The following is a 20,934-nucleotide window of genomic DNA, read 5'->3' as shown; positions in this document are numbered from 1 at the left end:
TGTTATCATGTTATTATTTTGTTTTATGGTGCTACTTAGCTGTATTTTTTAAGTTATGAAGGTTTAAATCAAAACAAACCAACTGCAGTTGAATTGAAATTAATTGGAATGCACAACCAAAAAACGAGATTTCTGAACAATTAAAAAAACGGTGGTTATCTCGTTTTGCAACGAAACTCTTCATATGTAACACGTGACCTTTCCACGTCACTACGCAATTACATGAGGTCGCACTGGCGCTTCACAGGACCGGAGATAGACGAGAAGTTGTGGTTTAAAAGTGTATATTTTAAATTTTTCTAGTCAAAAATGACAATTGTTTCGCTAGATAAGACCCTTATGCAAAGTATAACTAAGTGTTTTCTGTGCTAAGTTAATTTGGTTGCATGACTATAAATAGTGGTTTAATTAGGGGTGTCAAGATTCTCCAAATCCTCGATTCGATTACATTTTCGGTTCTAAGGTCACGATTCGATTCGATTCTTGATTTGAAAGACAAAAAATGCTATGCCATTATTATTTATTATTATTATTATAGTTTCACATTAACATGAACATTGCGTGCTTTTCCATGCATGGGGGTTTGTGGGCTTCACTTTACGCGAGAGAGCTTGTAGAGAGAGAATTCCTTCTTGCACGCACATGGACTTAATGCGCACGTCTTGGACTCCTAGCTTCTGAAATAAATCCAGCGCTTCATGTGTGTTTTTAATGGCACCCCTGGGTTTTTTCCCGCTTTCCAAGCCGCCCAGAAATGACATGGGGGCGTGGCAGCATCGACAATCCCATTTTTTAATTCGAAGTTCGAGGTTGTCACTTAATTTCGATCAATTTCTATTTAAAATCGAAATCGTGACACCCTTAGGTTTAATGTAATTAATATTCATGAGGTAAGACATGGCTATTTAAAGTGATTGCTCCCACGCTTTGCCCGTGCATCGCATCCCATCGGAACCGCTTTTAGAACCAAAACTTAAGAATTCTGTGCTGTTCCAGATCATTTTAAAATACAGAACTGGTTCTGGATAAGAACCGGTTCTTGGTTCCCAACCCTAATAATGACTGGACAAAATCTGATTTAATCTGACTATGTAAGGTTACTCACTGTCCAGGACCATGAATGCTACTTGAAAAAGTTAACTTTAACAGACAGAACCAGATTAGCCGAACCACACACGCTCACTCAATAAAGGGGACGATGTGACAGGATTACCTCCAGTTGAGTGCCCTGACATCTACATTTATCACAAAGAGAAACCGAGTGTCTATAGTAAAGAGAACTTGAAGGCAGATAAATCATTAGATGCCTATAACTAAGTGATAAATAGGCACAAAAGTTAGTGTTACATGAGAAATCAATCAACTCGTTCCACAATTTCTGATTAGGTGGACATGCATGAGAAACCTTTAGACATGTAACCAAACCATGAACCATACTAACAAAAGACATGATTTTCTTTAACTGTATGGGCAAATATTTTTAATGATCGTTTCTGTCCACTCCGCTCGTTTAATGGCTATTAACAACAGCTGTCATATGGTGTGTTTATTGTTGCCTTGAGGTGGCAGCAGCTATGCCATAAAATTTTAAATTGGAGCCTGTACTCTGTCGATTCTGGCACCCAACAACACAACAAGTTGACATTTGCGTTCCTTATGTAGTGGACTGTGGTTTGTATTGGCCGCTAACAGTTTTCCTTTTGTTTTGGCTCCAACTAGCGCAGTGACGTACTCGTGAAGTCGGCACTAAAAGGGTCTACAGTTTCAGTGGCAACAACATAAGCAAAAAGCTTTTGTGGCACAAACTTCCGGTAAACTTTCGCAAAGAATCAATAACAACAGAGGCCCTATAGCGAAGATTTTAATAACAAGCAAAATAAATAAATAAATTATGCCCGTAATTCAAATCATAGCTAGTTAAGCTGAAGCATATCAACCATTACACTGAGCTAACGTTACTGTGTAAAATTATACGCAGCCAAATTTGCACAGTGAAAATTCATGCTCAGTAGTTGGGTTTCAATCCAAACGACGTGGAGCGAATCTTTTCAAAATACGAAAAAAAGAAAAACAAACAAATGCAAATTAGGTATGTTTCCATCAAGTTGTTCAAGCGAATGATGGTAGTATTGGTAACCATCAGTAACTAGAACAAGGCCCACTTAGAAAATGGAGACAGGACTGCATACAGTCACGATAGGGCAAGTTATTAATTTATAAGCAGTGCAGCTTGTAATTGCCAAACTGATGCTGTGCACAAAAGAAGAAATGCAGAATTTTTGATAAAGGCACTATGAGCAAAGAGAGAGCTTGACGGTCAGTCCTGTGGGTTTAATTTTCGCTACTGTATGTCAGAATTAATTCGGCAAATGTGCTTCCATCTCCTATTATTTGCATTATTAACTCTTTTCGCAAAAATCAAAACCACCTCAAGTTTGCAAAATTAAGGTATTTTTAAAGGTGACATAGAATGATTGAACGGAGTATTTATCCTTGTTCTGTGATGTGACATGTAGACAAAAAAGTTTTTGTTTGGGTCTGTAATGCCTTAAAAGCTTCCTAAAAACCTCTCTCAGATAGCTCTATTAGGGTAGGGGATTTTAAACAAGTGGTTTTGCACCTATTTGGCTCCCCCTACTGGCTTAACTTGCAATCTCATTACTGATTGGCTGACTTTGCTGCCACTCAAAAAATGTAGCCAATTATTTTAAAGTGGAGGGGCAGTTAGATGCCTGTGATGTCATAAGCATCAGTTTTTCAGATTGGGCTGTTTTCTGTCTGACATTTCTAAAAGAGGAATTTCTATGAGACTGAGATATTTAGCATGTCTAGCACTTTTTTAAGTTTGTGAATGTGGGTAGACTACCATTATTCAACAAAGACAAGGTAAAAATGATTTTTCATTCTCTGTCCCCTTTAATAAAATTTTGTTGTTTCCAGTATTTTTCCAGAGGTCAGCTTAGTTGCAAAACGATAAACAAGCACAGACCAGAAGTTAACTTCAGGCCAGGCGCTGCAATGCTCATGCCTCCACTGAAATCTATATAACTAGAAAAAAAAGAAATTGCGATCCTGACTGTGGAAACTCAACTAAATTCATCTTGATATTTAATATTGACCAAGTAAGATCCTGTCAAAGAAATCCATAGATATGTACATTAGATGTTGCCTACGGCTACGGCAGTTCATTGGAACGAATGCGTCAAAGAGAGCCGCCATCTTGAAACAGGGGAGCCCCGCATCAGCGTCATTGTAGGCAATGGTGTTACGGAAATAAAATCACCATAAATCGTCATGAATGCTATTTTCTAGGTTTTCTTTTGGTTCGTTCCAACAGTCAGACATGTATTTAGCATTGAGTCCAGAATTTTTTTTTAGTTTTGATATTTTGAAAATCTACTTTTCTAACTATAATGCATAGTGCTAGAAGCCCTAATATCCATACGCAGCACAAAAGTCCGGAATCGTCCATGAATTCGAATTACAGGCGGAGATAGCAGCGTTACCTAGCTACTTCCTATGGCAAGACCCCTGTTCTAAGATGGCGGCGGTTTTGACGCATGCTCAGAACCCCAAGGCGACATCTAGTGTATATATCTATGAAAGAAATCAAGGAGTGAAATCAAACTTTTTTTTACTTATCAAACAACACTGCATCCACACCAAACTGGATTGCCAATTTATAGTGTTCTCCAAATTTACACTCTCACTGGCCATGTCATTCCTTTCGATCAACGCTTTAATCTCTTTAAATGAAACACTTTCTTGGCTAGCCCTAAAGCCTACTTGAAGGAAGAAATAGTGGCTTCTGTAATTCCCATTTGATGGCACCTGTTATGAGAATTGAACATAAGGAGTTTTCAGAGCGTTACGATCGATTATCGTGATTTAGGTACAGGCTAGAATAAACAGATGCTGACATGAGGAACTCCAGCACACTGGGACAGAGTACAGTAAGCCAAAATGATAGCAAAATGTATTGCTTGCTCCTAAAGTCAATGGCTGAGTTACAATTACAATCTGCAAGGAAACCGGTGTAAAAACAGACCAGCCCTGACAGAGATTCGTTCAGTTTGAAAAAGATAAAGAACCCAACCTTTGTTTATGTTATTGTGAGGCCAATATCATATAGTCATACTTAAAGTAGTACATAAGGCAGATTTATGTGCCACTATAAATAGACTTTTTCAATGCTATTTGAGTTACAAACCTTATGTCACTCTATACCTACTATAACAAAGAGATCAATAGCAAACATGACAGAAAATATGTCATTTATAGGTCTGTTGCTGACTGTACATTCTTGGAAATTATGAACATTTACTCATCTTACACACTGATTTCAGTGATTTTGTAATAAAGAAGCAAATATATGTTAAACATCTATACAAGAGAAACAGTTTACAGGTGCGACTTTATTTCCACTTTGTTTATAAATATTTGAGCTCAGATCCAAAAGATGTTTTTGAGTTTTTATCAAGACTTTTAATGGATTCTCCAACTAAGCGGTATTAGTGACATGAATAAATGACATGAGTCTGGGATTACGCGAATTTGCGCGAAAGTATTTGATATTAGAAGGCTGCATTGGTTTAATATCATTCTCCTCATCCTCATTTGATTAATAAGAAAAGTTACCTGACATGACTGTGGGGTGCGGGCTGTTTCCGGTATAGTCGGTGCGTGATGTCAGCAGCGTGGTATTTTACTTGTCATTGGCGTAAAGGTTTTGCTGTTTTATAAATCATGCAGCTTCCTTCAGTAAATACCGACCTTTTTATCGAGTAACTTAGTGGTGTTTAACAGCTCGGTGGCTCCGCGTGATAAAACAATACGTGCATTCGACTTAGTGCGGAGCTGAAAGAAATGACAGCCGGATGACGTCAAAGTACCGCGAGAGCGAGTCGATATTAGACTTCTCTGTGTGATTTCTCGAATCGCTCTCGCGGTACTTTGACGTCAGCCGCCTATCATTTTTTCTGCGCCGCATGAAGTCGAACAAGCCTGCTGTATTGCCGTTTATCGCGGGTGATTTTGAAACTCAACGATCAATCAAACTTACTAGAAGGTCAATGTCCGATCCAACAACGTAAAACAAAGTATAGGCCTTATAGTGCAAAATTAAAAGTGAAATAGTAAGTTATAGAAATATAAAGTTAAATAAGAGAATCTCTCTCTCTCTCTCTCTCTCTCTCTCTCTCTCTCTCTCTCTCTCTCTCTCTCTCTCTCTCTCTCTCTCGCTCGAAGCATTCGTGGTGCAATATCCAAACTAAAAATTAATTAAAATATTAAATATTTTTATTATTCTAAGTTGACTACTTTTATTAATTTAATACAATAACAAAACAACAACAAAATAATAATAATAAATGATGAAAAACACACAATGCAACTTTTTTAGTTTTGTTCTAATATACAAAATAAAAAAGAAAAGTTCAATTTTAATAATTATAATTAATATATAATTAAATTAAATTATATTATCTAATTAAATGCCCTTGTTTATTACAGTGTGTTTGAAAAATAGAAGTATTTTCTAGATTTATTTGGTGATATGTATGGTGTTGAATGATGAGTTAACCCTTGTGCATTGTTCAAATTCCCTACCCTTTCGTGTTGTTCGGGATAAAAACATCCACTAAATTAAACTGCTGTAAAAAACTTTTTTTTGCATAAATCTGTTAATCAATCCTGATCAAAACTACTAAATGTTTACAAAAATCCAGGATTTTAACTCTTTAATTGCCAAGTTCATAAATGAGGTCCTTGATTTTCAAAATAAAAAGTGATTGTGGACTGGATTTTTTTTTACCTTTCATCAAAGTTTTGGGCATGTCAACAATTAGTAACAACATTGGCTTAGATGCATTGTTAGTTTTTGTGCAGCATCAGATTTAATATTTATCTCCTTCATTTACTGTTTGATTATTGATGGTTTTCCTTGTTTTTATGCATCATCAGGTGGCATCATTAACCCTTTAGATAGGCCAGTGCAAAAACAAAGCTTAGTTTCTGTTTTCTAAGAATCAGTCAGTGGTTTTCCCAAAATCAAAATTTAAAGGAAGATTTCATCCCGAACAACATGAAAGGGTAGGGAATTTGGCCATGGTGTATTGTTGAGGTTTTTTTTTAAATTTCAAAAAGACCCCTTCACCGTTCACGTCACAGTCGGTTCCCACTGCGCATGTCAGGGTCAGAAAAGTCATTACAGCAGATTGAGTTGCGTGTTATTCGGTATCGTAAAAAATGCCTACTTACGTCGTGGGCTCTGAAAATCGCACCAGGTCTTCCGTTAAGTTTTCGTGATTCATGCAGAATCTCAAAAACAAAAAAATACAACATCTGCGGCTGCAAGCAATTAACGTGCAGACTGAGACAATGCAAATATCAAAGAGGCTTGTGTTTGTAGTGCTCACTTCATTTGAGGTAAGTCATCATTTTTTAGCCCTGTTAGATTAAATTTTAAAGCCTCGATTGTATGAACAGTTTGACCCCATGCTGCGCGCGCACCCGATAGTCATTCAATGTTTACAAACCTTGAAGGGGTCTATAGGATTTGTCACAAAATATCATTCCATTTGCTGAAACACAGAGACAGTTATGGACAAATTAAGACTCAAAAGCACCCCATAATGGATGAAAACATCCCCAACAGTACACAAGGGTTAAATGATGTCACATAGTTTTAGATATACTGTATAGGCTATATTCAGATAACTTCAGCATTGCTAACCTCTTTACTATAGTACCATAGCTTATTATTTTCACAGCGGCTTTTTCAGTGATGGTCTGCAGACCTGTTTTTCTGAACAGTTGTAAAACTTGAAAGTGTGTCAGCACTCTCTTCTACTTCATGTGGATCTCATGGGACGCCTCAGAAATGGTCCAAAGTTTGCATTAACTAAAGCAAATGGATTTAATGCATGTTAACTTCACTGTTTCACTTTGGCTTACACACTGAGTCATATTAATAAATAAGGATAAGTAATTATTGATGTTATGCTAACAGATAACGAGAGAAACAAGCTGCTAACAAGCAGAACACAGACATCAATGCAGTACTACTTGACACATGTAAAAATGAATTATGTTGGAGGGGTTTCAGAGACATTCACAATACCCTCTAAAACCCTTTATCCTGCTTAAATGTGCTTTTCTTTGTAACCGAGCAAGATGATGAAGGTTATCATCCAGAGATGCATTCAAATATTTATTATTTGTAATTAATATTTTGCATGTCATCGTTGTATACATTGAGAATATCTACAATATTTTTGCTTGCACACATCACCGCAGATGTTTTTGATATCTAAACTATATATGTTCGTAAAGTAATAGTGCTTTTTGTGAAGCAAAAATTATGGTCCATTTATCCTTGCCTATTTCTCATATCCAGTTTGCTATTCATACTATATTTGTGTGACAGAGAGAGAGAGAGCACTGAAGCAGTTTATACGACTCGCTGTTGATAAATGAAACGTGAAAGCTCACAACCTAGAAAGCTGCAAAATTCTGCCGAACTTACAAGTTAAAAGCCCTGGATGTGGGATTTGACAGCATACTTAAAATTCAGGGCACAGTCTTCTTCCAAATGTCTGGAAAGACAACCGGCACAACAGTAGTTCCATTTATTTCACATCTGCAGAGCGGTTTCATCCTCACCCAATAAAAGACTTTCTTCAGCATCTCCAAACTAAAGATTAGAAACACCAAAGCAGAAAATCTAGAAAACATGGAGCAGAAGCACAAATAAAGAGCAGTGAAGTTTGTTTGTCTAAAGTAAAACTAGATACAGAGAGTTAACACAGTTTTTGCCTATACGTTTGGGTAAATACTGGACAGGACCAATCATTGGGTTATAAATAAAACCTATACTGGGAACTATAAAGATAGGGGTGTTTAAACTCATGTTTGGGTAACAACCCAGCATACAGCTGTATTTATAACACAACGATTATGGCTCTGTCTGTTTAAAATCGAAATATAAAAGATTCATCCATTAGGAAAATGAATAATGGTTTAATTTTAGAAAAAGTGTAGAAGCATGTTTTGGCAGATTGTTTTAATTTCATTGTTTACAGTTTAAAGTGCAGCACAGTCATTTGCAAATCGCTGACTCGATCATATTCATGTAGTGAGAAGTGACATATACGATCTATGGGTACATTTTAAAGGTGCAGTGTGAAATTTTTAGAAGGACCTCTTGAAAGAAATGCAAAATAATATACAAAACTATATTATCAGTGGTGTATAAAGACCTTTTATAATGAACTGTTGTTTTTATAATGAGACATTTTTATCTACATACACCGAGGGTCCTCTTACGGAAGTCGCCATTTTGTGTCACCATGTTTCTGCAGAAACCCTTAACGGACAAACTTTTTTACTAAGTTGTCTCCGACGATGACACGTTTGTTCGGTGGTGGCTATCGTAGCTTCTTTAGGCATTTTAAAATCGAGGGGTGGGCAGTGGGCTGAGCAGTTGGTTGCAATTTGCAACTTTACCACTAGATGCCGCTAAAATTTACACACTGCACCTTTAAAATAATACATGGAACCATATTTCTGAGCAATTCTTGGGTCGATTTTGTTTTAGAAGTTTGCTCAAAGCGCTAATTACAGCAAAGCTATGTTTGCAGATGTGCTGGGAGAGATGCGACCCAATGGCAACTTGTCTATGGTACTGGGACGCGACCCGGAGATTGGGGACCTCTGCCATAAAGAACCTTCAAATAACGTCCAAAGAAGGTTCTAATAAAAACTAAGAAAGAAATATTTAAAGAACCTTATGCTTCTTTAAGGAACCAAAAAATGGTTCTTCTATGGTAGGGTTTCCCCAAACTTGGGTTCACGAACACCTGGTGGTTCGCGATGGAATTGCAGGTGGTTTGTGTGTTGATGAAAAACAATTAAATCATAAAATGTAAATAGTTTTAAAATGAAAACATTTAAATTAAACACTAACAAAAATATATATTTTCATTTGTTAAATTTGCATTCCATGTCAGCGCCAATAGCCCGTGGTTAGTGCGGCGACATATAGCGCCAGTGTGCTCACAGCGACCCGAGTTCGGATCCAATCTCTCTTTGCTGATCCTGCTCAGATATCTCCACCTAAAACTTTCTTGTCATCTCTCTACTATATCATCTGAATAAAAGCCCCTAAATAATAACATAAAAAAATTGCATGCCATGTGACCATTACCCAAACAGCCCTGTTGATTCTTTTTTCATGATATTGTCACGAATTTTCAAATTTTTTAGTGATTGGATCACGAATTTCTGTTTAAGTGTTATTGTCACGTATTGGTTACTCAACTGTTTTGTCCTATTTTCTTACCATTGTCGCTTCAGTTTAGGGTTAGATTTACATAAAATGACATCCTTACCCAAATCCAACTCGACGACATTGGTTTAAAAATCAGAAAATATAGAACAAAAATTATAAACCAATACTATACGCAAACACTAAATCTAACCCTACACCGAAGTGACAATGGTTTGAAAATAGGAAAAAGCAGTGGTGTAAATACGTGACAGTGACACGTAAACAGAAACTCGACATATGATCACGAAAAAATGTGGAAATTTGTGAAAATATCACGAAAAAAGAATCAAAAAGTTATGTGACTATATCACGAAATTTCGTGAGACTGGGTAGACCCAACACAATATATAAGAAAATTGAGAACTATGTAAATTATTTTTGGTAGATGAATACTACTGTTCAAAACTTTAAAATTGATGAAAAACAAATGTTTTTGATTTTGATTTAAAATCTTTTTTATTTAAAATCTCAGGGGATACTTCAAGTAAATCATTTAGGCCAAGCGAGTTCAGCTGAAAATCTCTTGTCCGCTGTGAAGAATCTTTATTTAAAAAATTGTGCAATATCTTTATCTGTCTGGCTTTTGTGTTTTGCAGTTCAACAGTTGGTGGAGATATAAAATGGCATTCATTGGAGCGGATGAAAGAATTAATTTATGGCTGTACACAACTTTTGATTTCCACTGAGAAAAATAAAATCATTCTGACATCTGAAAAATAATTTTCTTTCTGTAATAAAATATCCACCATCTAAATGTCATTTTCAACATTGTGCATTACATTTTAAAGACAAAAAACCGAGTACAAAGCTAGGAGTTATTATACAGAAATATATGGATTATTTTCATAAACAGATCTGGCAATGTTCCCTGTGCTCATATAAACCCATAATGATGCCCAAAGAAGAATGAGTTTGACCAGCATGCTGTTTTATTGCATCTGCTATACATTTAGTCAAAAAGCAATGATTGTAAGTCTTAAATAAAAGCTGCAATGCTGCTGTAGTTTCTCTCCTCTCCAAAACAATCTAATTGATGGATGTGTGTAGTCCACACTTTTATGCAGATAAAAGCACCACCCCTGCTGCTGATGTTATTACAGGCGGTGTTATCGTGTGCTGTGAATGAGCGATGTGAAGCGCTTAAGACTCTCAGGACAGCACAAGACAAACTTTCCCATGGATGTCACATTTTCACCTCCCCGGAGAGACACTTCAATTGAGGGTCGACTGAAGAAGCAAATTTGTTCATCATGAGAAGATTTGCAAACTCAGTAGCTATTATTACATCATTTACAATAGCATCCACTGTTTACTCCAAAATAAAAATGTTAGAGCGCAACTATGGCCCGATTCACAATTTTACATTTCCTTTGGTATGTAAGTGTGTATTAGTACACATTAATGATATGCAAAAGGTACAAACCCCAAAGTGACGCGAGTTATCGTCTCCAACGTAAATCTCTTTCCTTAGAATACAACAAACACACGGATTGTAGGCAACAGTTTACTTCCTGGGATTGGTGATGTAGAGAAGACCAACATTATCATAACTCCTCCCTCTTTGACTCACAGCCTTCAGTTAACTCCTGTTAGCATTGCATTGTGACTGAATCTTTCAAACATGGTAAGGAGCGTCATTTCCAGCTGACGTCAAAGGTATTCAGACCAATCACAGCGTACAAATTAGCTGACCAATCAGGGACACAGAGCTTTTCAGGTCCTTTTCAGGAAGAGAAATCTGGAGCTACAAAAATGTGCGGTATGTGGAAAATAATATGTTTTTAACCATAAACCACGTGAACACATTGTATTATACCAAATACACAAAATAACATTTTTCTAGCAATGAAATAGCAGCACTTTAAAGCTGAAGTGTGTTGTTAATATAGAGCCAACTTTATACACAAAGTACAAAAAATACTGGGTCTTTGCATTGCCATTTGTTTAAGCATCCTGACCACCCATTGGAGTTTAAAGTTACCATGAAATTGAAATTAAATTTTTTTTAATGTCATATTAATGTAGTTATTTTTATATAAATTACTGCCCCTTTGTTCAGAAATCTCTTCTTCACTTAAAGTCACCAGGAATGGCACAAGGATGGGGTTAGACTTGTTTCTGCCCGGTGTTATGAGATTTTTGGTTTCTGAGATATTTGGTTTCACTGGGCGGAGCTTACATGAGTCTTGATAAAATTCCTTTAGTCTCAGTACATCTATGGGGAAGTTTATGAATATTCACATAAGCTTCGTCCATGAAACTGAATATCTCAAAAACCAAAAATCTTGTAACACTGGGAAAAGATATCAGCAATTAGCAATATGGCCCAACTTCCAACGACCCAACAGTTCACGATGAATGTAATGAAGTCCCAACCAACATTTTTTACTCATTTCAAGAGCCGTTTGACCCGGATATACATCACAATACAGAAAAGACAGTTTTATGGTGACTTAAAGGCGGAGTGCACGATTTTTTAGAAACGCTTTGGAAAAGGGAGTCAGGCGAGTACCAAAACACACTTGTAGCCAATCAGCAGTAACGGGCGTGTCTATTAACCAACATCATTGCATGGGTTGCGGGCGGATCTATCAACAGAAGGTCCAGATTCTATTGGGGTAGAGGCGTGTTTGCTTAGGTGATTTCCAATATCAACATTGGCTTTCAGAGATCATGCACCCCGCCTTTAAGGTGGGATTGTTTTCATGACTGACCAATAGCGGTTTTGGGAAACCTGTCTGAAACCGGTTTCAGTTTTGCAGTTATGTTTGGATTTAGCCTGATCTCACAGTAAATCAAACCAATGTTATGTGGTAGATACTTTGCATGAATATGTATGAGCTCCATTTCCAACCCCATCCCTAAACCAAAAGTCTTTGGTGCGAAAGCAGATTGTACAAAAATGTACAAAAAGATTGTATGAGTTCACATGAAGCCACCTCATAAAACAGTTTGAATTGCCATGAGATTGTTTGGTTATACTGCGGTCAAAAAAAAAGACACATTTAAGCTTAAGTTTCTGCAACAAACACTCCAGAAAGTGAGTGCAAAAGTTTTATACACTACAATAAGTTAATCGTAATCTCATATTTAAAAAAAAAGGTAATAACACTTGTGACTATTTTGGAAGAAACTATTACCTTGGTATCTCATTACCTCTGATAATAATGTGCAAAGGAACAAAACTACATTTATAGAGGTTTACTTTTTTCATAGCAAATGTACCGAAACACAATTACTTTCAAAACCACCTTCCTGATATGAAACACTTAGATTTATAAAGTTTAACAAGCTATTTTGAAACTATAAAGGTTTTTAATTATTTGGACTTTGTCTTTAAAGGTCTAAAATTTCTCCAAAAGGCTCCATGTGTCATTCTGCTCCTCAGCAAGCCAGAGCTGTCAACACGATATAGTCCGGCTATGAATAACTGGTATGAGTTTATTTTTTATTTCATTTATTTATTAACTATGAGACGTCTTTGAAACTCAAAATTGCTTGCAGGGTCCCCACACCTCAGAAAAAAAGCTACAAATGCTGTCACTGGGACAGTCCCCATTATAAAGGTCACATCTGTAAGTACAGATATGTATCTTTACCTTTAGGTAAAGGTTAACTCAGCTGGTACTGTACTGTTTGGGTCCCTCTTTCAATGTACGTCAGGACACTTTAAAATCCATTTTTAAACCCTAAACTAAGAGATGTTAGATATTCCTATGTAACGTTCAGCAGATAAGCTCCCAGCCTAATAACATTTAACATCAATATTTCCGTCATTAATGGTAAAGGGACTATAAGTGCTCTGAGTGCAACTCCATGAGATCAGTTCCAAGGAAAAAGCCGGAGAGGAGTAATTAAACACTACAACTTGGAAAAGTAAGCCTCCATAAACTTCACTTCCATTTCATGCCTAAATTTGCACATTATCTTCCGAGATATTATCTTCTGAGATAATGTAGCACAACACAAAACAAAACAGAAAAGTTCTTCACATTTATTCTTAGTAAACAGTACAAGTTGCTATAAGATGCCTACACGGTTGCCACGGTTCAGAGTAATTTCTTCTCCAGTGATTCAGATGTTTTTATAATGACAGACATTAGCGGGTTGGGAAAAAACACTCCCCCGTATTGACTCCAGCATTTTCCCATCAGGCCGGCATTCCTCTTTCTTTTTAAAGAAGGTTTTGACCAGGATTGACTCATCAGCTTGATTAGATTACAATTACACCACCACCGCCCCATTCCTGTACGGAACGAAAGGGAGGATTCCCTGCTGACTATCGACGGAGAGATAGAGAGAGATAGCTAAAGAGAAAGGAAAGAAACAGGACACATTATTTATTCATGATGTCTCTATAATGATTCCTATTACCAGATAGATTGCCCACTTTTAATGGCCACTCTCGTTTACCCTCCTCTATATTTCTGCTCCATCATTTTTATGCACTACAGCAAAACGTCAATGCGGCAACGGCCGACACCGGTAGAGCTACAGTATATGTGCGTGATGTGGATCATATAGCCAGACTGTTTTGATTATATGTTTTAGTATGGTTTTTATGTTGTTAGATGTGAAAGTCGGCACACCTCTGATCTACTGGTCGTCCTTCAATGTGATGCCCAGCTGATGCCTGACCAACGACCACCGGCAGGACCCGCTTAATATCCGCTTAATCTCTGCTTAATCTCTGCTTAATCTCTGCTTAAGCTCCTTATCCGTTAATATGTGTGTATATACATGTATATCTCCCAAGGGTTTTTCCCTCCTAGGACTTTTATTTTTATTTCCTCGGCTAAACAACCCGGGGTTTTTGTTTTTTTTCTCCTAGGGGGTTTTTTACCCCGGGGAGGTAGCCTGCTTGGGCTTAATTTAGCTTCTTCTTCTCGACGTTACATTAGTAATATGCTCGCTCATAATGTCGCGTCATAGCCGCAGCAAATTTGACTGCTTATGCTATTGTGTATAATGTTATGCTATCTGTCGTTTTTCTGTGTTTTTACTGCTTTTATTAATGTAAAGCTGCTTTGAAACAATTGAGTATTGTGAAAAGCGCTATATAAATAAAATTGAATTGAATTGAATTGTTGTGTTATGTGGTAATTGATGGAGCTTGTACTGCAAGACAAATTTCCGTGTACACGGACAGTAAAGTGCTATCTATCTATCTATCTACTATCAGCATTAAATCTTGTTCACATTACAGCAAAATGGAAAAAACAGGTGTTTGAAAATATTTCAATTATTTGGATTCAACAAATTATTGCAAATGCTGTACATATAAGAACAAATCATTCCTTGAAAGCACTCAACACTTTTGAAAATGCTAAGTTGTTTTTAACCCATAGTTGGGTAAAATACGGACGTTTTAGTAGTCAATTCTCAGAATAAATGTAAATGTGATTTAAAATAACTGTGTGTTTACACCAGACGTGAATGATGCAAATAAACTGTGCGATTTGCACCAAGTTGGGCCCTGATCCGAAATGAGCGGGTGCCTGCGGTCATGAGTGATCCAAAAATATTTGTAATGATATTCGGGTACCAATTAACTATTTTAAACAATTACTACTTTTAAAAAATGCGGTCGGGTACAATATTTATTTTTAATTTTTGTATCGTAAACTGGAAGTGCACATTAAATAGCGCGAGCTTCGTCAGATAGCGTCTACTTCAAAATGCTAAATATACGTTAGCAGCCAACATCAGCATCACGCTAAAAATAACCAGAGAGTTTTAATATTTTTTCCTATTTAAACCTTGACTCTTCTGTATTTACATTGTGTACTAAGACCAACAGAAGATGCAACATGGCTGAAGCAGGCGTAGTGATATTACACACTGCCTGAAAATAGTCCCCTTGGTTATTTTCAATACCAGGGGACTATTTTCAGGCAGTGCGTTAAATCACTACGCCTCCTGCAGCCATGTTACGGCAGCAAAGTCCTTGATTATTACGCCAAAATGAGAGTATAGTTCCCAGCCATATCTGCCTAGAAAATCACAACTTTTAATTTTCCATCGGTCTTAGTCTTAGTACGATGTAAGTACAGAAAAGTCAAGTTTTAAATAGGAAAAATATAATCAGGTCTAATCAGATTCAATGGATTATGCTAAGCTATACTAAAAGTGCTAGTGCCAGACCCGGAGATCAGCTGAATGGATTCCAAAACGGTAAGAATCAAATGTTAAACTCTAGGGGAGCTGGAAAATTTATCATATTGTTAACGGACCATTTGTAGAACAGGAAATGTTTTGTTAATGTAACAAGAATATAATGCTGGAATGAGACATTTAACGTTCAAAAGAAAAAGAAAATTGAATCTGATCTTAAATAGATAGTCTAAAATAACACTGCCTAAATAAATAAAACAAAGCTATTAGCTGGTATAGTCATTTACACAGCTTCAAATGTTGTTTTACCTTAAAATTAAAGCGCAGAATAATCTGATTTATATTCTTTATTGATTATTTATGAGCTTACCTAAAATGCTTTATTGACAAATTAGCATCTAAGAGCAACTTATCATTAATTTATGGCTGCATTAAAAGTCAAGCACCAATAAATCACTGCAATGCAGACACTTTAAATGTGTCCTCACCAAACTGAATCGAAGACCTATTAGGCATAAAAAAAATGAAAACTACATTGTAAAGTGAAAGTTGGATCAATTTAAAAAACTAAGACCTTATCACTTTAAGTTTTTATTGATGTAAAGCTGCTTTGAAACAATTAAACAATTTTGAAAAGCAGTATATAATTTTTTTTAATTAAGTGTTTTTTTTTTATAAATTAAAGCTTAAATATTTTAGGTTACCAATTGAAGTAGTAATTTTCCATTTTTTACAGTGTAAAATAAAAACTCAAGAGAGATCAGCTCTTCGGGCCGTTAGTGGACAAAAGGTAAAAACAGTGTTTGATATCTATCAGATGAAGCACTCTTCTTCTTCACTACTGACTCCAGAGACAATAAAGAGCTCATTTAACATCATGACATCAGAGAGAAAGGAAGTCTCAAGGCCAATTACTTGATGGTTTCTGACAACGTTTACCGTTGTTATTTATGGATCTCTCTTCTTTAAATCTAAATATGAGATGAGATAGATCTGCTACCTGTTTTAAAAATGTCTTTGTAATCGTCTACGTCTGGAACAGAACCTTCAATCATCACCAACCGTCGAGACGGAAAACTGTCAGATATATTCATACGGCCACTGGAAAATGGGTCAAGTATTGTAGTGGATCACATATCAGCTACTTTGATGGTATAAACGGCTTAGTAATACGAGAGGAGTTTCTGGTAAAGCCATGATTTGTTTTGGAATAATGTCTATTATATGAATGTCAGTGGTGATCGAGCATCCAGTTGCACATCGGTATCATGATCCTCTTCTCTCCGACAGCATTTCCTGTGACTTCTCACTGATGCCGTCGGGTTTGGCAGTGGACTTTTTTTGAATAGGCGGTCTAAGGACAACATCATTGGCTTTATCAGTCAGAAGACCTCATCTTAGCATTAAAGTGCGACCGGGGTGAAATCAATATCGGTCGTGTTCAGGAAGAGCCGTTCTCTGACCTCTCCACGACTCATATCCCGTATCTGTTCATTATCATGTTTGACTGTAGCATTTTAACCTTTCTTGAGCCTCAAGTAGATGATAGATAATGGATGAAGCCACGGGCAGAATGGGCAGACAGGGACGGATCGCAATTTAATCTCCCACTGCCACAGTCTGACGGGTGCCCAATCCGGTCAGAGACATCTTTACGGTCACAACAACTGAACATACAGAGAGCTGAAAGAGAAAATTCACTGTGACACACCATTGTGTCCCTGAACAAGACACTTAACCCCTAGGCATGCGACCTCTGACATATATAGCAATTGTAAGTCGCTTTGGATAAAAGCGTCAGCTAAATGAATAAATAAAAAAATTAAAATTAGAGTATAATGTAATGGGGAAGTATGACATAAAAATTTTTGACATTAAAAAAAGTTTCTAGTAAGTTGGTGTAGTGTGCATTGTCAAAGTAACAGATTGTCAGGATCCTGCCAAAAGTCTTGTTTAATATTTATGTCTAGTCATGAGGGTTCCCAGTCCCATGTTCTATGTGAAGGCTCATGACCTTATGGGCTCTATCATACACCCGGCACAATGCAGCGAAATGCGTGACGCAAGTGTCTTTTGCTAGTTTCAACCCTGCGCAATAATCATTTTAACGTTTAGTTGTTTAAATAGCAAATGCATTTCCGCCCACTTTTGCGCCAATGGGCGTAAAAGTCTGAAAACGAGGTGTGTTCAGGCACATTGTTGGCGCATTGCTATTTTGAGGCAACTAAAATAGACTACACCATTGACCAACAAAAACCTGCTCTAAAGTCTAAAGTCTATGGCGCAATATTGTTTTTGTTATTTAAAGAGCGCATTAGTAATATGCACCTATAAACGGGACGACAACGCAGGTTTACTTATCACACACATGGATGTGCACCAGCACAAAAACGCTTTTAAATATGAAAGATTAAAGGATTAAAATGTAAAAAATTATTATTGAGTCTCTTGGACATAAATGAGGACGGATTATGAGACGTTAGAAGGCGTAAAAAGCTGCTTCACCTGTAGTCTGGTAAGTAAATAAATGCTTTGCTTTAAACAAATGCATCTGTTTTTAAATGTTTTTTAAATGCTACCTTACAGATGTATTGTATATGATGACTCTGTACCTGTGGATATGGTGGGATGAGAAACATTTTAAGAAATGCTTTTTAAAAATCCCATGGCACTGTTCTAGTGCTGAAACGCTTCGGCTCTCTCTTGTTTGTATTTTTAGAGTACAAACCTTTTCTTGCATATTTGCAAATTATTTTATAAGATTACAATGATTATGTTGGATATCAATACATTTACAGCAATTAAAAGCCTGCTATTTGTACTTCTATGACTGAAAGACTCTACGGCCTTTAAAGGTTTTAATCCAAAAAAAAAATAAAATTCAATAAAAATGAAAACAACACAATTATTTAACATTAATCTTAAACTGGTGGTCTTCTTCCTCCGCTTAGTTTTGCGCTTAGATTGTTATAATAGGGCCCTAGGTGTGTTCGATTTCATGCGGCGCTGCGCAGACCGATCGGCGGCTGACTTGAAGCAGTGCATGCAGAGTTCTGATGGCAACAAAGCTCTTCGTGATTGGTCGCCTCAATGATAAATAAATGACATATTTTTATAACAGGAAAAACACTTATGCATAAATATGTTATATTGTGTTATGTAATAAAATAAAAATAAAAAGAAGCAAAATACTAAACTACATGAATAATGCTTTGCATACTTTTTATTTTTTTTTCCAGTAAAAATAAATTCTTGTTAATGTTTAATGTTCATTTAGGTTTGAACAAACTGTTGCCAGTAAATAACATAAATTATGTAGGGTAGGGTGTTCATAAGACTGACGTGACACCTTTATAATCATGACATGACATGATTTTTATGCACGATTATGACAAATTTAGTGTAATTTGTTTAATGATGTCATTTTTAATGCAAAGATGACATTGTTTGAGATGTCTTTGTTGTTATGACAACTTGACATTAACCAATACAGCATAACTTGTCATGACAACTTGACATTACCAAGACAACATAACTGACTTTTGACCTCAACTACAGTGGTACAAATATAATTGGTCATTAAAGTGTCATTAAATGTTAATACTCTGTCAAATAGTTTAATAACAGCGTTATGAATATTTTTCTTGACCTCAACTACAGTGGTACAAATATAATTTGTCATTAAAATGTCATAAAAAGTTAATACTCCGCAAAACAGTTAACTACTTTAATTTAATAAATTTAATTAATTAAATGTTTTGTTAGTTTTTTCTTCTATGTCAGAAAATCTAAGAGCTTAAAATAACATTAAACTAGCGCAATGTAACCACAAGGGACAGCTGTTTAATGTATTTGCATTTTAAAATAGCCGTCCACCACTTTTGGACATTTTTGAATAAAACAAATGCATTTCATTGTTGGATAACTCCTCTCCTGGGGTCTCACGGGATAGTTAATGGTCAATTGAATTAACACTTCGGGATCTTGCCAGTAGTCGTCGGTCATCCGGTTTCTTCTGTCATCATTTTTGCCCACTGTTTTTGGAATACTATGAATTCGGACATACTACCCGCCTCGCCTACTATTTTTCGCCTACTATATAATATGGAATTAGCCGTTTTCTGACACAGCCTATGAATAACTGTTTTATTTAAATGATATTACATTTCATAGTCATACAATAGTTTACATTCAGTGCATTCATAATATGATGCTGGAAGTTGATTTGGCCAGCAGTGCTCCGTGTAAATGAGGAGTTCTGGGCATAGCAGCGACTCTTGATGGAGAATTTAATGGACTGTCACCATCAATAGAAGTCCTGCACCAGTGCATCATGGGACACGGCTTTACAAGCGCCTACTGGCTAATGATTTGGACAGGGCGAAGGGCTCATATGAAGTGGAGATGTGAATAGGGCACCGTCTGTGTTGTAAATTAACCATCGTGTTGAATTAGTCAACCGCTGAGAGCTGTAAAACATTAAGTTCTCACCGTTGTCATTCACGGTTAAGTCACGGGACGCCTGAGTCTGATTTCAACCCCAGTGAAAGTCAAACCTGAGCTATATGGTTCCAATGAAAGGCACACGTGACGGGTCAGTCTCGTGTACAAACGTATAATCTACAGCCACCTCAGAGTCGACAGCTGAAATTCCATCCTGGCATGCAAACTCTTCGAAATAAATACAACAACAACATCCTTTACAGTCAACAGTGGCGTCTACAAGCCAAATAACCGCTGGCAGCTCTTGACATAGAAGAAAAACATGGAGGATTAAGAGACGCAGCCGCACAGAATGACACATCCAGAAACTGTTTTGAAAGTATGTGGTTTTGCGCTTGAGAGATAAAGACAATCTGGATTGACAGTGTTTTATTTTGGACTACGAGTGTGCAGGATTTGTTTGATCGGCTGAATCCACACATAAACATTTCATGAATCAAAGAGGAATTAATGCGGATTCTGTTTATTTTCTTCTTCAATAAACTAACAGACTCATGTCTGATTCATCCCTGAATCAAAATTAAATAATTGAAAATCATATTTAGCCCAAATAAATTCTGTTATATTTGACAATTAGACTCTAATGAATTTTACAGACTGTTGGGTCAAAAATGGCAGCCTGGTCTTAATGTCAACCTCATGGCAAGTCGTGTTATAGTAACAAAAATTTCGATACATTTATTTGTGTTTGATGACACGAATTTCTGCTGTCTCTGGAGACGAATCTCTTTTTCGTCCTTCCAGCACGAATTTTTAGCAACGGCTGTTCGTGTCTGCAGGGCCGGCCCGAGGCATAAGCGAACTAACCACCAAGGGGGCCCCCAATCGTTTTTTTTTTTTTTACAATTAAATAACTTAAACAAGTAATATAAATGAATGAATATGTATGAATGAATGAATACAAATGGATAAATGAATAATTCAAGACAAAAAAAATGTGATTTGCAGACAACTAGCTAGCGTTTGAGACTCATGCGCAATATAGACAC

At 36.5% G+C, this 20,934-nt stretch overlaps 1 protein-coding gene across 2 annotated transcripts in view; it reads right to left on the bottom strand.

Moving 5' to 3' along the window:
- The window catches only part of kcnd1 (potassium voltage-gated channel, Shal-related subfamily, member 1), a 94,846-nt gene extending 90,012 nt beyond the window's left edge, over positions 1-4,834 (bottom strand). For both annotated transcript variants that reach the window (XM_055168526.2, XM_055168527.2), the window contains exon 1: positions 4,639-4,834. The gene's annotated coding sequence lies outside the window, so the exon portion shown is untranslated. The remainder of the gene's footprint in view (positions 1-4,638) is intronic.
- Positions 4,835-20,934: the final 16,100 nt, after the last annotated feature.

Source organism: Misgurnus anguillicaudatus, chromosome 5 (genome assembly GCF_027580225.2).
Source record: "Misgurnus anguillicaudatus chromosome 5, ASM2758022v2, whole genome shotgun sequence".
Lineage (NCBI taxonomy): Eukaryota > Metazoa > Chordata > Actinopteri > Cypriniformes > Cobitidae > Misgurnus > Misgurnus anguillicaudatus.
Note: the sequence above shows the minus strand (reverse complement) of the source record. Positions and strands in the feature narration are given on the sequence as shown.